The sequence below is a fragment of the Sorex fumeus genome, unplaced genomic scaffold, assembly GCF_029834395.1.
Source record: "Sorex fumeus unplaced genomic scaffold, SorFum_2.1 ptg000486l, whole genome shotgun sequence".
In the NCBI taxonomy this organism is placed as follows: Eukaryota; Metazoa; Chordata; class Mammalia; order Eulipotyphla; family Soricidae; genus Sorex; species Sorex fumeus.
The window spans coordinates 1-14,369 of record NW_026606541.1 but is presented as its reverse complement, the minus strand read 5'-3'; the positions used below and the strand labels follow the sequence as shown (position 1 = coordinate 14,369).

Genomic DNA, 14,369 nt, shown 5'->3' with positions numbered 1-14,369 from the left:
ACTAACTTTCAGAGTCAGAGAGGTGTTTTAGGAAGTTAGGCCTTGCATGTGTTTCTAGTTTTCCCCCGGCATCAGATAGGCCCAATAACCTTCTTCCCAAATCCTAGCACACTAGAAGTGATTTCTGAGCATAAAGCCAGGAATAAGATCTGAGCATAGCTGGGTGTGGCCCAAACCACAATTCCTGGTAAAAGTGAATAAATAGAAACTAAGTACTCTCAAATTTCCATTTTAGTTTCTTTTACTCATGAGTAAATAGAAATTTATTTTTTACTTTCAGGAATTTGTGTTATCTCTATAACAATTATGTTCTATGTTTAATCAGGCTATATGATACCAGCTTTTATTTTAATTTGTTGGTACTAATATTAGTTCTGGCCAGTCATTGTAAGTATTCTCTGTGAGCTTGAGAGAATGTGCATTCTACACTGTTGGCGGACAGTGTATTGTATGTACAACTGAACTTATTTTACGAATCAAGGATATGTCTCAGTGATAAAGCATGTGTAAGGACTCAGATTTGATTCCTGGCGCTTCTAAAAATAAAATAAATAAACGAACAAGTTTATTGCTTTTTAAAATATTTTGTATCACAACTCGTTTCGTTTGGGGGGTGAGTGTGGGCTTTCCAGTAGCAACCAGAAAAACTGCTAGACAAATTCTAAAAGAGCTGTAACACTTTTAACTAATTTCTTGATTTACCTATTAGTGATGATAGAATTGCCCACAAAGACGATGGTGTTAAGTTCTTCACATAAAAAAAGTGTCTGTCTGTGGCAGAGGCAGACTTGGGGTGGGGTTGGAAAGAGGAAAATTGAGGACATTGGTGTTGAGAAGTGTACACGGGTCAAAGGACAGGTGTTTGAGCATTGTAATACTGAAACTCAATCATGGACAACTTTGTTTTTCTCACGGTGATTTAATAAAAGAATTTTAAATACTTGAAATATTTTGAAACTACTTTATTAGGTGCATTTAAGTTGGAATTGTTAAATCTTTCTGGTAAGTCTGAATTTTAAATAATATATAGCAATCATACTAATTTCATTTTGTATTTATTATCTTCACAGGGCAAAGCCTGGCAAGCCACCAGTGAGGTATTCAATATGCAAAAAACAGTAACAACAAGTCTCACAATGGAGCTGTTACTGGTGACTGCTCGAACTATTTGTTGAACAGCGGAGGACAGTGCTACAGAGCTATTTATTATCTTAAATTCTGTTTTGTGTTGTATTAATAAACTTTCATTGACGTTCTTGTGGGCTGGAGCGATACCACAGTGTGTAGGGCGTTTGCCTTGCACACAGCCAACATGGACCCGAGTTGGATTCCTCCGCCCCTCTCAGAGAGCCCGGCAAACTACCAGAGTATCTCTCCCACATGGTAAAGCCTGGTAAGCTACCCGTGACGTATTCAATATGCCAAACACAGTGACAAGTCTCACAGTGTTACTGGGCCCTCTTGAGCAAATCGATGAACAACGGGAGGACAGTGACAGTGACAGTGACCGTTCTTGTGGATATTACTATATATCTTTAGATTTATTGCTAACATTTCCCCCTTATTGTTTTATGTGTTTTTGTACTTAAAAAACACATGCAGCTTAAATTTGTATGTTTTTATCTGCTCTGACAATTTCACATTAAATTCAAGACATATCTATCATGATTCCTCATATATTTGAATTTATTTTGCCACCCAATTTTGCTATTTGTTTTTTCTTACTCTAATTTCTTTGTTTGGTTTTGGGGCCACACCTAGCAATGTTCAGGGGTTACTCCTGGCTTTTCACTTAGGAAGTACTCCTGGTGATACTTGGGGGACCACACGGGATGCCTGGGATTGAACTCTGGTTGGCTGTGTGCAAGGCAAGCACCTTACCCACTGTACTATCTCTCAGGTCCTCTCTAATTTTAAAATAAATTCTGGCATCTTCCCCACTCCTATTCTTTTAGACAGAGATTTTCCTCCCTCATATACATTTTTTCTCCATTGATTTAGAGACTATAAGACATTTTTAAACTTTTAGTCATTACCTAAAAGTTTCCTAGAGCTTAAATACCTTACGAATTATAATTCGGATCAGTAGTTTGGTATTTGTCCCAAATAAATATAAAATTTAGGATTTTTTAATTTTCAGTCAATTCCATCCCCCATCAATACACTAATGTTGACTCAAATATTGTTTATCATTGATTTTTGCTTCTTTAATCTCTTAGAAATTATTATAGCTTTTTATATGTATTGTTAACCTATTAAATGTTCGCACAATCTCTTCTTTTTTAAAAATTTTATTAAAACACCATGAATTACAAGGTTGTTTTTTTCTTTTTGGGTCATGCCTGGCGATGCTCTCAGGTTACTCCTAGCTCTGCACTCAGGAATCACTCCTGGCCGTGTTCAGGGGACCATATGGGATACTAGGAATTGAACCTCAGTTGGAGAGTGCAAGGCAAATGCCCTACCCACTGTGCTATCGCTCCAGCCCCTACAAAGTTATTCTTAGTTGAGTCTTAGACATACAATTTTGCAGCATGCATCCAACCACCAGTGTCAATCTCTCTCCACATATCCTCTTTGCTATCCAGACTTTCTTTTTTTTTTTTTTTGGTAGAGAAAGTTCAATTTTTGTTTCCGTTTCTGGTCTTGGATTTCTAGCAGGACATCTGCTTGGTTGCTAGCAGGACATTGGGGGCTCACCACGTACCAGATAGATTGAGAGGGAGGGGCTGAACACATAGCCTATGGAGGCAAAATGTTTACATTTTCACTAAGGGAATAAAATTCACAAGGATTTCCATGTAAACACCCACCAGTACAGTACTCCAACCCTGACCCCCAACCAAGACCACCAAAAAATAACGCTCAGAAATTACTGCGCGTTAATATTCAGATATCATGTTTTGTGTTTATTTATTTTTGGGGGGACATATTCTGTAATGTTCTAGACTTTTGCCTGACTGCTCAGGGGAACAGGGCTCGGGGAACCCTCTGGGGTTCTAACCATGGATCCTGGGGCAGCTACTCCCAGTTTGACTAATTTTTTTTATTTTATATTTTTTATTTTTTATGTTAAGTATTTTTATTTTTTAAATTTATTTATTTATTTATTTTGAATACCCATCTCTCCACCAGTGACCGGTTCCCACCACCGTGGATCCCAGTATGCCTCCCACCCCCCACCCCCCACCCCAGACTGATATTTTTTAATTGCACAAAACTTCCAATTGCTGGAGTAGCTCCAACTGTTCATGTATTCTGTTACAACAGTTGAGCATGAAACTAAGTCAATCAAAAGCCCAGAATGGGCCTTGGGGTAACCCAGAATGATGCTCAGGAATTGAGGAATGGAAAGCATTCTATGTGTAGTCAATATTCCTGTCTATGTGTTTGTATATCTTCATATCCAGTGGTGTTCTCAAGCTACTCTTAGCTCTGTGCTCATCAACTCTTCAAACAGTGCTCAAGTCGACAATGCACTGAATTCAACTGGGATCTAAAATAGATCAGCCACATGAATTGAAAGTCCCTTCTTCGCTCTGTAGCTGAGTGGTCATTGATTAGTTTAGTAGTGGATGAATTATGCAGCAAAAATTAAATTCTTTCAAAATTTGAACCAGTGCTCAAGAAGAATTATAGAGTGGGTGTGCAGGAGAAAGTCACTTTTTCAGTTGTGTTGACCTATTGTTCAGCTATGAGTTTTAGTTTATTAGAGGAAAATATGAATAAAATGTATAGTAAAATGGAGGGCTGGAGCAATAGCACAGTGGGTAGGGCATTTGCCTTGCACGCAGCCCACCCGGGTGTGATTCCTCCATCCCTCTCAGAGAGACTAGCAAGCTACCAAGAGTATCCCACCCACATGGCAGAGCCTGGCAAGCTCCCTGGGGCGCATTCGATATGCCAAACACAGCAACAACAAGTCTCACAATGGAGACGTTACTGGTGCCTGCTGGAGCAAATCAATGAACAGTGGGACAATGGGACGACAGTGCTAAAGTAGTACAGTGTTTAATAGTAAAACACAAAACTTAGTTATTTTAGAAGTTTACTTTTTAGTTTGAAGAGTTGATATCTGTATTTATAGACTTAATTTCTTGCAATCCCTCACAAGGGCACCTGCCAATCATGGAGTGAAATAGGAACAATGGCTTAGGGTGCACAAGAATGGTGTGGTTTATGATCAATACTTGATTGCTTTGTATAATCAGTTTTATTATTTTCTATGTCAAGGCTTGCTTCACTTTATGTCGACGTAAATTTACTGGGTGTTGAAAGATAGCCCCATGACAAGTGGGCCCTAGCAAAGCAAGTCCCAGCCCATATCCCCCCTGCAGCTGCGGCAGGTTGACAACACCAGGTACCCCCATCTCCTCCTTGCCCCTGGAATTCGCCAGGTAAGGCCACAAGGCTGGAAAAGGCCTAATGAGGCATCTCCTTGCCATGGAATCCGCCTAATAAGGCCACAAGTTCAGAGAAGGCCTAATGAGGTATTTTCTTGCCCTGGAATTCACCTAATAGGGCCATAAAACCCGAAAAGGCGTAATTGACTGCCCGGTGGGATGGCCTGGTGACAGGTACAGAAGAGAGTGGCTGGTGCTGATGGCTTGTTGCAAAATGACTGGCTGCCTGCGTGCAGTATCTAATGTGATAATTCAAATGTATTGGGTGATTTGTGCGTGGGCATTTCTGAAATGCGCGGGAAGATGGCCTATAAAAAGCCCCCTTTGAAGAGGCTCGGGGCTCTCTGTCACTGATGGTTTGCGGTCATGCTGTGAGCCCAAGCATGCTCAAATAAACCTCTTGCTTTTGCATGGACTTGGTCTCTCAGAGTTCTCCTTGACAGGTGAGGCTGTCATGATCTCGGACCCTAACAGGTGTCAGGATATGGGACATATGAGTTAACTAATTTTGTGGGTGCTTATGAAAATGACACGTGTGTAGGATGTGTTTTTTCCTCGCCTGTGCTTGTGGTGGGAGGCTGATGCTCTTGCCTAGCAGGACTGCCCTCCAGATGCTGTGAATACACTCCTCCAAAATTTATTTGTTGACGTCTCCTTGTCTCCTTGGTTCATGACCTCAAAAACTTTGAGGCTCATGTGATATTTGATGTGGACTGAAGCACAACAGTACCTGTGGACAGCTGCAGAGATTTTTTGGCAAGTAAAACAGATTATATTTGGAGGGGCTTTTGAAGGTGTTGAGGGGAAGTGAGTGAGGAAGAGAAGAAAATCAGAGAGAGGGAGTAACGCGTTCAAGAAAGAACACAGGCCTCTCCGCCCTTGGGGAGAACCCCTACACACATCCCAGTATTAGACATGGAAGTATGAAAGTACACATCTCAAGAGGGCGACACATGTGCTGGGGCACTCCACGTGCTTGTGCCCCTGGGCATAAGGAGCACATAAGACCGGGCAGCATATAAGTCGCTACAGAGATTTTTTTCAAAGAACCACTTTGTATATGCTTTGTTCAAACCTTTACTCAGTTGCCCAGGGTGTCTGAAGAACTGATGTCCCCAAATCTCTCAGATTTGGGTATTAGGAGTCCTTTGTTCCTCCCAGGAAGTCACTAACGATCTTCTCTCTGGGCCTTTAAATCACTGTTCGGGACTTTGTGGAAGAATGGACGCAGTGCTAGTGACCCGAGCAGGCCTGCACACGACATGCCGAGATGGACCACAAGGGTCATGTGAAAGATCTCAGAACAAGCACATCATTTTCAGGATCAGTGAGTTTTTTATTGTTTTTGTTTTCTTCTTTGTATCAATTTGGGAAGGGGCACACGAAGAAGTGCTCTGCGATGATTCGTAGTGGGGCGCCAGGAACCACATGGGTGATGGGGATGGAACCCAGATTTCCACTTCATACAAAGCAAGTGCCCTTCCACTGCACTATCACTAGGGCCCACAAACCAGTTCTCTGACACCATTAAGACTTGTGCTAACTTTCTAGAGAAGGCACACTCACAGTATTCCACTATTATGAAAAATACTAGAATTTTTTAAGTTTTCATTTGACTCATTTCAGTGTCTAGGGAGATTAAGTTCCTGCATTCCCAGCATCAGGCTCTGGACTTCCTCCTAAGTTGTCGAGAGACCATAGATGTGGTGGTTGGGATGGAGCCTGGACCTCCACCGTTGAAGTCATATGCTTGCTCCACTGAGCTATCCCAACAGCCTAAAAATATGTCTATTCTATTATGAATCTTGCCAGCTACCTCATATTGATGACCTCATTCTCAATGAAACTGCAGCAATGCCAAATCCTGAAGCTGTGGTTTGAGTTCTGAAATTGATCACAGCAAGCCAGATAATAATTAATCCTATAGACCCTGGATGAATAGGCCAGCAGGCGGATCTCTGTGGTTCTCTCAGTAAAAACAGGCCCACAGAAAAGAGAAGATCCTCTGGGAGGAACACCGTGAGGAGCCTGACAGCCCTCATAGTAATTTGTGGGCTTTTGTATTTGTCTAGAACCAGTGATATCTGGGGGAGCATGGAGTGCTGGGGATCAAACCATGATCAGTCATGGGTAAGAACAACACCATCCCCTCTGTACTGTTGCTCCACCAAAACCAGCTTTGTCAATGGCTCAATAATTCACGTTTAAGGATTAAGGCTGAAGAAAATCTCTTAGTGAGTCAGAGTGAGAACAGCAGGTAGGCACACAGGGTGACAGGGAGAGATCGCTGAGCACCACCCAAAGGAACCCCTGATGACCATCAGGAAAAAACCCTCTGCAACACCAGGCCCCACAACAAAATAAAAGTACTTTTTCCAGTTTGCTCAAAAACCAAGCTAATGATCCGAGGCAAAGACAAGTGTAGGGACAGAGATTGGGGGGGGGGGGAGGTGGTTCTGCTGCTCCTGAAAAGGGCACCCCGACGTTGCGGGCTGTGCAGCCAGGCTGGTAAGTGACAGAGGGAGATGGGACATGGAGGGTTCCGAGTCTCATGGGCACATGACAGATGAAGAAGAATGGAGCAAAGTGAAGAAACAAAGCAAGTTTTCAAGATGCACAGTTTCGGAGAAGGAAGGTCAGCGTAAGCCCGACACACTCACCTGGATCCAGGAGCCCAAGGCAGCCGGGGTCGGCAGCACAATTCACACAAGTTCAGGGCACCACACACTGCGCAGTATCCATGCCAGGGAGGGACCGGAGACACTCACCTGTGTTGGGATCGGAGATCACCCCTGAGGATTCAGACAAAGAGTCCGGCGGGAATGCAAACCACACATCGAGATTTTATTATCCAGCTAGCTGGGCCCTCCCGTTGGTCGTCGATTTGCTCGAGCGGGCCCAGTAACGTCTCCATTGGAGACTTTGTTGTTACTGTGTCTGGCATATCGAATACTCTCGGTAGCTTGCCGGGCTCTCCGAGAGGGGCGGAGGAATCGAACTCGGGGCTGAAGCATCCTAACACATAGGTCAGAGCTCAACCCTGAGTGCTTATAGTCAAGGGTTTATATAGCCATCCTGGGCTCTCAGGCCCCAGAAGCAAGCTCAAAGAAAAGAAAAAAAAACTTCCAAAAGTAGATATAACTTCAAGCATTCCAAATACAAACATGGGAGAAAAAAAAAATCAATGTCATACTTCAAGAAAACATATTGTCAGTCAGATCCAGGATACATGAGACTTGTATATCAAGAAAATATTCCCATAATAAAAAAAATAAATCTTGGGGCTGGAGCGATGGCACAGTGGGTAGGGCGTTTACTTTGCACTCAGCCAACATGGCCGACACAGGTTCGATTCCCAGCATCCCATATGGTCTTCCAAGCACCGCCAGGAGCAATTACTGAGTGTATGAGCCAGGAGTAACCTCTGAGCATCGCCAGGTGTGACCCAAAATGTAAAAAGACTATCAATGTCATACTTCAAGAAAACATATTTTCAGTCAGATCCAGAATACATGAGACTTAAATATCAAGGAAATATTCTCATACATCAAGACAGCAAGAATTCCTATAGGTCAAGGCATGTTATCAGTCAGACATAGGACACAAGATACAGGTGTGTTGACTCCTAACTCTCCAGTCCTGTGTCTGTGTAAACATCAGGGGCTATTTCACGCCAATTTGCTCCGTTAAGTCATATCCTCAGGGCCAGAGTTGCTTCCCACCAAATTGTACTTTCATCCAATTAACTCGTTTATGTCATATACCCTTCATGGCCGATCGACCAGGGTGAGAAATGTTTGGCTAGGTGCTCTTTACAACCAGGGTGACAAATGAGAAATGGTGGGCAAGCTGCTTCTCACAATTCATTGTACCTACGAGGACTGTCCTCCCATTGTTCATTGATTTGCTCAAGCAGGCCGAGTAATGTCTCAATCGTGAGACTTGTTACTGTGTTTGGCATATCAAATACATCACGGGTAGCTTGCCAGGCATTGCCGTGTGGGCGAGATACACTCGGCAGCTTGTGGGGCTCTCTGAGAGGGGCTGAGGAATCAAACTTAGATCGGCCTTGTGGGTCTCATGCAAGCCAAATGGCCCCCTCTGTGTTATGGCTCCAGTCCCTCTTTGATACATTTTACGGGTTCAAGCCACATGCAAGGCACTGGACTAATACCCATTGGATTATCGTTTTTTATTTTTCTCTTTATTGTGAGGATTTTCCTTTACTGATTCACCATGAGCTATTTACAAAGCTTTCATGGCTAAGTTTCAGTCATTCAATGATTGAACATCCAGCCCTCCACCAGTGTATTTTTCCACCACCGAAGTCCCCAGTATCCCTCTTGCACCCCCACCCAACCCCACATGCTGCCTGTATGGAAGGCACTTTCTTTTTCATTCTTTCTCTACTTTGGGGCATTATGGTTTTCAATACAAATACGAAGAGGTTATCATGTTTGGTTCTTTGTCTACTTTCAGCACACATCTCCCAACTCTTGGGCAGTGCTCAGTGCTCAGTGCTCAGGGATACCATCCCTAGCAATCCCTCCAACCATCATTGATCTAGTCACTGGACTCTTTCTTAAGCTCCTTATTTCTCACTTTTCTAGAAATAAATAACAGTTTGAATTCAAACAAGTTAAAGGCTTTGTTTACCAAATCAGTTGGGGGTGTGCAAAGCAGGAAAAAGTCAGTTCATTTGTACTTGAGAATTGTAACATAAAGAATGACTAGGAGTGTTCATTATTAAGAGATTAAAGTGTTAGATCTGCAGTATTTACAATAGGGTTCCCCAACCACCACTTGGAATAATTCTTGAGTGAGTAGACCAGAATAACCCCTCAGCCTCAAAGGGGTGGGATCCAGAAATGGAAAAAAATGGCCAAAGGGCAAGCTGTGAGGATCTCAGAGATGATGGAGGCATTGTTCATCCCAAAGGCTGCCGGAGATTGAATGAATCATTCAAGGTAAATTGAAATTCCGATTTTAGGGACTGGAGGGCATTTGCCTTGCACAGGATGACTGGGATACGATCCCAGCTTCCCCTCCCAAGTCCACCCGGAGTGATCCTGCCTTCAGAGCCACTGGGCATTTCTGGCTGTACCCTTACCCTCAACTCCCCAAAAAACAAGTCTGTTTTGTGAATTGAACAGAAAGGTCGATGTCAGGGTGAGCAGGTTTATGAATGACAGATGTGTCAATTCAATCTCTGTGATCAAGGCTTTCTATGCCTGTAGATGATTTTCTGAGCTCACCTCCAGTATCACATGGTTCCTTGCTACCACCGGCAGTAATCAGCTACCTGGGCAGCACTGGGTGCTTAGTATTTCCATCTTTGGAGTGGGTGCCAAAGCCAGCAGTACTCAGGGCTTATTCCTGCCTTTGCACTCCGGAATCAATCCTGCTGGGGCCAGGCTCAGAGGGCATACACGGCAGTGCTTTGGGGACCATATGGGGTTCTGGGTCTCCAACCCATGTCAGCTGTGTCAAAGCAAATGCCTTACTTATGCTACCATCTCTCTGGCCCCCACCATTTTTTTAGCTTTTTGGGTCGCATCCAGCGATGCTCAGGAGTTATTTCTGCCTCTGCATTCAGGAATCACTCCTGGCGATGCGTGGGAGATCATGGGATGCTGAGGTTCGAACCCAGGATTGACTGGGTGCAAAGCAAGTGCTTATCTGCTGTACTATCTCTACTACCCTGATTTAAAAGACTTTTCTCAAAGTAATTGTGTCATCTTTTTCCAATGTCCAGAAAAAAATCCCATGCTTACTAAATACAATGTTATTTCTGTGGTTTTGGAGAGTGGCTGGGCCACATCCAGCGGTGCTCAGGAATTGCTACAGAAGGTGCTCAGAGCACTGTATGTAGTTATGGGGATATGAACCAGTGCCCACCATATGCCAGGCAATATCCATACTAGCTCTTCATTTAAAAATGTGATTGCAAAGAAGCTGTGTAACAGTACTCCCGGGGCTGAATTATCTGCCCTTCTCCCCTTCAACACTTCCTATGTTGAAGTCCTAACATCCAGGACCTCCTAATGGTTTGGAAGGAATTTATGTAGGCAGGCAGACAGATAGGGAAGGTTCTCTACCAAGGTAATGCCAGTAAATTTCCCGGGAATAGCTGTAAGTTTGTGAAGGCCAACCCTGCAGAAAACGGAAACTAAGGCCTGATCAGACCCTCACTTATGGCCAGAGAAGCTCCTGCAGAAATAAAAGGCCAGGGAAAAAATTTCAAAGAAGACCATCACCTCTCCCAACGTCCCTAGGCAACCTCCTTACCAACAACGGACTTTTACCTAGCTTAAAACCCCACATGAGTGCAGGCTGGAGAAACCCTATAAAGGCCACCTTGAACAAAGGAATGGCGCGCAAATGCTGCCTGAGCCCATGTGCTGCTTGTACCCACATGGGTGAGCACATGTGTCGCCCACATATCCCCTCTAGAGATGTGGACATTCATGCTTTCCTGTCTGATACTGGGGTGTCTGTAGTGCTCTCTCTGCCCTTGGAGAAGCCCAGGATGCCTCCTGATTGTGTTACTCTCCACTCTCCAACTTTCTCTCCCTCCTTCCCTTCAAAACCTCCAATTAAAATCTGTTCAACTTCACTGCTTGTCTTCATTAAACAATGAATACGACTCCTGAAATTCTTTTTTGAGAGTCGAGACAAGACCCCAGTAATCTGTAGGTGAAAACGGATGTTGGAGCTATAGGTAATAGGCTGGATATTTATTTTATTTATTTATTTATTTAAAGATTTTATTATTGAAACCCTGTGAGATAGACCCTTACAAAGATGTCCACGTTAAGATTTTCAGTCATACAGTGTTCCAACGCCCATCCCTCCACCAGTGTACATTTCCCAGCACCAGTGTGCCAGGTTACCTCCCGTCATCCCCCACCCAGCCTGCCTCTACAGAAGACACTTTTCTTCCCTCTCCCTCCCTTCTTTCCTCCCCACAGTCAGCAGATTTCTTGAAGTTTTGAGGAGACACATCCACTGGTGCTCAGGGCATCAGAACCCTCGCCTGTGTGTCCTGCACACTGACCACACACCCAGTCCATCTTTTTACTTCTCTGTCCAACAGTGCTCACTGACCACATTGAGGCATTTCTGTTCTGAAATGTAAGTAGTTCACTTGGATTTTATGGGGGTTTTGATGTCCCTTCGGAACATCTGAGTACATGTCCCCATATCTGGCCTAACCACAAGGTCATAACAGGGTGCAGGTGGGAGTTACATTATCTATTCTGAGCCAGCTTTTGCAACTCTAGCTTTTACAGCTTTTAGTGTTTTCTGGTTAACTCTTTCCTACCACTTAACTCTTTCATGACTATTAGCCTGGGTGGCCCTTACAGATCCTCTCAGAATGGGAGAAGCATGCTGAAAATAGACTATAGACCAAATATGATTGCTACTCAATGCCTCTTTTGCAAACCACAACACCCAAAAGGAGAGAGAGAAAACAAAATGGAATGCCCTGCCACAGAGGCAGGGTGGGATGGGGGGGATAGGGGGTGGGAGGGATACTGGGACCCGTAGTGGTGCAAAATGGGCACTGGTGGAGGGATGGGTACTTGATCATTGTATAACTGAAACCCAAGCACAAAAATTTTGTATGTCTACAACTGTACCTCATGGTGTTAAACTAATAAAAATTTTAAAAAAAGAAAATTCAGGATTAGCTGGTAACAGGTGTAAAGGTATAAAGTGGTGGGAGTTGAGGATGAAGAGGAGATGGGAGGATTAAAGTCACAGGAATTGGGCCGGAGTGATAGTGCAGTGAGTTGGCGATTGGCCTTGCGTGTGGCTGTCCTGGATTGGAACCCCAGCATCCCAGATGGTCTCCCAAGCATTTCTGAATGCAGAGGCTGGAGTTACCCCTGAGTATCTTTGCGCGCGGTCTAAAAGCAAATCAAAAATATTGAAAAAATAATAAAATCACAAGAATTCCTGAAACATGGACTGGGCTCAAATCAGCTTTGCCCAAAAGGTGAGAGAGAGAGAGAGATAGAGACAGAGACAGAGAAACAGAAATCGACAGAAACAGAGAAGAAAAGTGCCTGCCATAGATGGGGGTGGGCAATGGGAAACTAGGGAACCGGTGGTCGAAAATGTACACTGGGGAAAGAAAGATGGCGGCTGCACGGGAGCCTTGTGGACAGCAGTTTTGAGCCGGGGGTGGGAGCGGCAGGGACCTCATGGGAAGGGGGGCGTAATGGGCCGTCCTTCACGCCTGACCGAGGTCGCCAGCTGCCCCCCACGAGCGGCTCTCCGGCACGGCCACGACTCCAGAGCACAGAAACCAATCTCTTAACTATCTAACTTTTAATAGAAATTCTTCCAGGGTTAATAAGTAAAATAGCAGAAATCAATAGCAGCCGCGCGACATCATTTTATTCTTAAACCAAGTTGTAGAAAGCAAATCATTTCACAACGCTGATTCAGGATGTCTGATTGGGGGAGGGGTCGTAAACTCTATACAATAACTGTGCATCTTCTATCAAAGCAATGTATCTAGTCAAAGTAGATAGAGTATTAACTAGAACTCATCTGCCTCACAGGAATTGGGAGGGGTGGGAGGTGGGGTTCTATTGGGGTTCGCGGTTAAAAATAAGTATTGGTAAAGGGAAATGTGTTTGATATTTACATGACTGAGACCTAAACCCGAAAGCTCTGTAACTTTTCCCACAGTGATTCAATAAAGAAAGAAATTATAAAAAAAAAAGAAAATGTACACTGGTGAAGGGGCAGGTGTTGGGACATTTTATGACCGAAATCCAATCATAAACAACTTTGTCACTGTATTTCACTGGGATTCAATTAAAACAAATTTTTAAAAATAATAACCATAAAAGGGGTTGGTCCAATTTTTTAACCCTTTCTTGTTCTCTGGTTGCACTCAGAGGCTACTTCCAGCCCTGTGCTCTAGGAGAGTCACTCCTGACAGTTAGTGGGGGACCAGGCATTGCAGGGATCCAACCTGGGTCTCTGGCATGCAGAGCACTCACTCGGCTCTTATCTAATTTCTTAACATGCAAACTGGTGGGCCTGCTCAGAGGGAAGCACGGGAGCATGTGGGTGCTGGAGGACTCTTCCGGCTGCTGGAATATCTCCAGGATTGGGGTGGTGGAGCCCCGCAGCCGCTTCCCATAGAGAGTAAACAATCTCTCAGAAACAAAGAGTGGCAAATGCACGTTCACATTTGCATGGAGGAATCTAGGAAAGAGACCCAACGTGATGAACACTAGCAGAAGCACAGAACAAGGGAGAACAAAGGACAGGAGACTACCCCAGTCTGTGTTGTCCCACTTCTACAGAGGAGGAACTTTCTGGTGAGGTCTGTACCTTAGGGAGTCCCGTTACCTCCACAGTGGACGCGTTCCTGATTCTGTAGGATTTTGACAAATGAATGAACCACTTCCACACAAAATTCTAAGGCTTAAGAAGTGAGTTTACTGTACATTCAAGTCAGTCAAGGAAAACAAAACTGTACATCGCCCACCCCAAAGTCCAAGCATCTCCTCCTGCCCATTTATGACGTCACTCGTCCTGTCCCACGATGGCGAGTCCTGAGTACGATGGCCTGGTCCTGTCCCTCGCCGTCTGCTCACCTCCAGTGTACGATGGTCTGGTCCTGTCCCTCGCCGTCTCCTCGCCTCCAGTGCATGATGACCTTGTCTTGTCTCTGCACCGTTCACTCTCCTGGGTCTGGAACCTGTGCTGGCCTGGAAGCTGTCACCTATTTCCTCCCTGTTGGACCCTGCTGCTTATCTTATTGGGCTTGTCTGGGACTGTCCCCGACAAGCTCCTGAGCTTTCCTCATCTTTATTAACAGTCGCGTGCACATGGGCATGGAACTTTGCTACCCTGTTCTCTCTGTGGCCAGGGGTGAGGAGCAAATAGAGTGTTGCCCAGCTCGAGAGATCGGGGGTGTTCCTGTTATTTGCTGCTTTG

At 44.4% G+C, this 14,369-nt stretch overlaps 1 non-coding gene across 1 annotated transcript; it reads right to left on the bottom strand.

Annotated features, from left to right (window-relative positions):
- Positions 1-619: 619 nt before the first annotated feature.
- Positions 620-681, bottom strand: LOC130019091 (U7 small nuclear RNA). The gene has a single exon (XR_008791742.1). It is a non-coding gene; the product is annotated as a U7 small nuclear RNA (small nuclear RNA).
- Positions 682-14,369: the final 13,688 nt, after the last annotated feature.